Genomic DNA, 3909 nt, shown 5'->3' with positions numbered 1-3909 from the left:
ACCATGCCCACTTTCCTCCATGGGAGTAACGTCTCTAAGAGTGTACGCTTTGATCGTTCCCAGGAAGACCAGTAGTAGTTTCCGATGCACATCTGGAGGCATTCTGTAATCTGTGGACCTTCAAAATGTGGATGAAACAAAGAAATTGCATCGGGATCGAATACAACAGTCAGCATGCGCACTTGCCTCCATGTTAGTAATGTCTCAAACAGTCTACGCTTTGATCGTTCCCTGGAAGACCAGTGGTAGTTTCCGATGCACATCAGGAGGTATTCTGTAATCTGTGGAATATCAGAATGTTGATGAAAGACAGAAATTGCACTGGGATTGAATAAAACAGTCACCATGCGCACTTTACTCCAAGTGAGTAATGTCTCAAACAGTCTACGCTTTGATCGTTCCCTAGAAGACCAGTAGTAGTTTCCGATGCACATCTGGTCGATTCTGAAATCTGTGGACTAACTGAGTGTTGATAAATCACAGAAATTGCATCGGGATTTTATACCACAGTCACCATGCGCACTTTCCTCCATGGGAGTAATGTCTCAAACAGTCTACGCTTCGATCGTTCTATGGAAGACCAGTAGTAGTTTCCGATGCACATCTGGAGGCATTCTGATATCTGTTGATAATCAGAGTGTTGATGAAACCCATATATTGCATTGGGATTGAATACAACAGTCACCATGCGCACTTTCCTCCACGGGGGTAATGTCTCAAACATTCAACGCTTTGATCGTTCCCAGGAAGACCAGTAGTAGTTTCCGATGCAAATCTGGTGGCATTCTGTAATCTGTGGACTATCAGAGTGTTGATGGAACACAGAAATTGCATCGGGATTGAATACAACAGTCACCATGCGCACTTTCCTCCAAGGGAGTAATGTCTTAAACATTCTACGTTTTGATCGTTCCCTGGAAGACCAGTAGTAGTTTCCGATGCACATCTGGAGGCATTCTGTAATCTGTGGAGTTTCAGAGTGTTGATGAAACACAGAAATTGCATCGGGATTGAATAAAACAGTCACCATGCGCACTTTCCTCCATGTTAGTAATATCTCAAAGAGTTTACGCTTTGATCGTTCCCTGGAAGACCAGTAGTAGTTTCCGATGCACATCTGGAGGCATTCTGTAATCTGTGGAGTTTCAGAGTGTTGATGAAACACAGAAATTGCATCGGGATTGAATACAACAGTCACCATGCCCACTTTCCTCCAAGGGAGTAATGTCTCAAACGGTCTACGCTTTGTTCGTTCCCTGGAAGGCCAGTAGTAGTTTCCGATGCACGTCAGATGGCATTCCGTAAACTGTGGACTATCAGGGTGTTGATGAAACACCGAGATTGCATCGGGATTGAATACAACAGTCACCATGCGCACATTCCTCCATGGGAGTAATGCCTCAATTAGTTTACGCTTTGATCGTTCCCTGGAAGTCCAGTAGTAAATTCCGATGCACATCTGGAGGAGTTCTGTAATCTGTGGAGTTTCAGAGTGTTGATGAAACACAGAAATTGCATCGGGATTGAATACAACAGTCACCATGCGCTCTTTCCTCCACGGGAGTAATGTCTCAAATATTCTATGCTTTGATCGTTTGATCGATAGCTGGAAGCCCAGTAGTAGTTTCCGATGCACATCTGGAGGCATTCTGTAATCTGTTGATAATCAGAGTGTTGAGGAAACACATAAATTGCATTGGGATTGAATACAACAGTCACCATGCCCACTTTCCTCCATGGGAGTAACGTCTCTAAGAGTCTACGCTTTGATCGACCCAGGAAGACCAGTAGTAGATTCAGATGCACATCTGGAGGCATTCTGTAATCTGTGGACTATCAGAGTGTTGATGAAACACAGAAATTGCATCGGGATTGAATACCACAGTCACCATGCGCACTTTCCTCCATGGGAGTAATGTCTCAAACAGTCTACGCTTCGATCGTTCCCTGGAAGACCAGTAGTAGTTTCCGATGCACATCTGGAGGCATTCTGATATCTGTTGATAATCAGAGTGTTGATTAAACCCAAATATTGCATTGGGATTGAATACAACAGTCAACATGCGCACTTTCCTCAACGGGAGTAATGTCTCAAACATTCAACTCTTTGATCGTTCCCAGGAAGACCAGTAGTAGTTTCCGATGCACATCTGGTGGCATTCTGTAATCTGTGGACTATCAGAGTGTTGATGGAACACAGATATTGCACCGGGATTGAATACAACAGTCACCATGCGCACTTTCCTCTACGGGAGTAATGTCTTAAACATTCTACGTTTTGATCGTTCCCTGGAAGACCAGTAGTAGTTTCCGATGCACATCTGGTGGCATTCTGAAATCTGTGGACTATCAGAGTGTTGATGGAACACAGATATTGCATCGGGATTGAATACAAGTGTCACCATGCGCACTTTCCTCCATGGGAGTAATGTCTCAAACAGTTTACGCTTTGATCGTTCCCTGGAAGACCAGTAGTAAATTCCGATGCACATCTGGAGGCATTCTGTAATCTGTGGGCTGTCAGAGTGTTGATGAATCACAGAAATTGCATCGGGATTGAATACAACAGTCACCATGCGCTCTTTCCTCCATGTTAGTAATGTCTCAAACAATCTACAATTTGATCGTTCCCTGGAAGACCAGTGGTAGTTTCCAGTGCACATCTGGTGGCATTCTGTAATCTGTGGACTATCAGAGTGTTGATGAAACACAGAAATTGCATCGGGATTTAATAAAACAGTCACCATACGCACTTTCCTCCACGGTAGTAATGTCTCAAATATTCTACGCTTTGATCGTTTGATCGTTAGCTGGAAGCCCAGTAGTAGTTTCCGATGCACATCTGGAGGCATTCTGTAATCTGTTGATAATCAGAGTGTTGAGGAAACACATAAATTGCGTTGGGATTGAATACAACAGTCACCATGCCCACTTTCCTCCATGGGAGTAACGTCTCTAAGAGTCTACGCTTTGATCGTTCCCAGGAAGACCAGTAGTAGTTTCCGATGCACATCTGGAGGCATTCTGTAATCTGTGGACCTTCAAAATGTGGATGAAACAAAGAAATTGCATCGGGATCGAATACAACAGTCACCATGCGCACTTGCCTCCATGTTAGTAATGTCTCAAACAGTCTACGCTTTGATCGTTCCCTGGAAGACCAGTGGTAGTTTCCGATGCACATCAGGAGGTATTCTGTAATCTGTGGAATATCAGAATGTTGATGAAACACAGAAATTGCACTGGGATTGAATAAAACAGTCACCATGCGCACTTTACTCCAAGGGAGTAATGTCTCAAACAGTCTACGCTTTGATCGTTCCCTAGAAGACCAGTAGTAGTTTCCGATGCACATCTGGTCGATTCTGAAATCTGTGGACTAACTGAATGTTGATAAATCACAGAAATTGCATCGGGATTTTATACCACAGTCACCATGCGCACTTTCCTCCATGGGAGTAAAGTCTCAAACAGTCTACGCTTCGATCGTTCCCTGGAAGACCAGTAGTAGTTTCTGATGCACATCTGGAGGCATTCTGATATCTGTTGATAATCAGAGTGTTGATGAAACCCATATATTGCATTGGGATTAAATACAACAGACACCATGCGCACTTTCCTCAATGGGAGTAATGTCTGAAACAGTCCACTCTTTGATCCTTCCCTGGAAGACCAGTAGTAGTTTCCGATGCACATCTGGTGGCATTCTGTAATCTGTAAACTATCAGAGTGTTGATGGAACACAGATATAGCTTCGGAATTGAATACAAGTGTCACCATGCGCACTTTCCTCCATGGGAGTAATGTCTCAAACAGTTTACGCTTTGATCGTTCCCTGGAAGACCAGTAGTAAATTCCGATGCACAACTGGAGGAGTTCTGTAATCTGTGGGCTGTTAGAGTGTTGATG

This window comes from Schistocerca gregaria, unplaced genomic scaffold (assembly GCF_023897955.1).
Source record: "Schistocerca gregaria isolate iqSchGreg1 unplaced genomic scaffold, iqSchGreg1.2 ptg000178l, whole genome shotgun sequence".
Taxonomy (NCBI): Eukaryota; Metazoa; Arthropoda; class Insecta; order Orthoptera; family Acrididae; genus Schistocerca; species Schistocerca gregaria.
The sequence above is the reverse complement of the archived record's forward strand: the minus strand, read 5'-3'. Positions refer to the sequence as shown.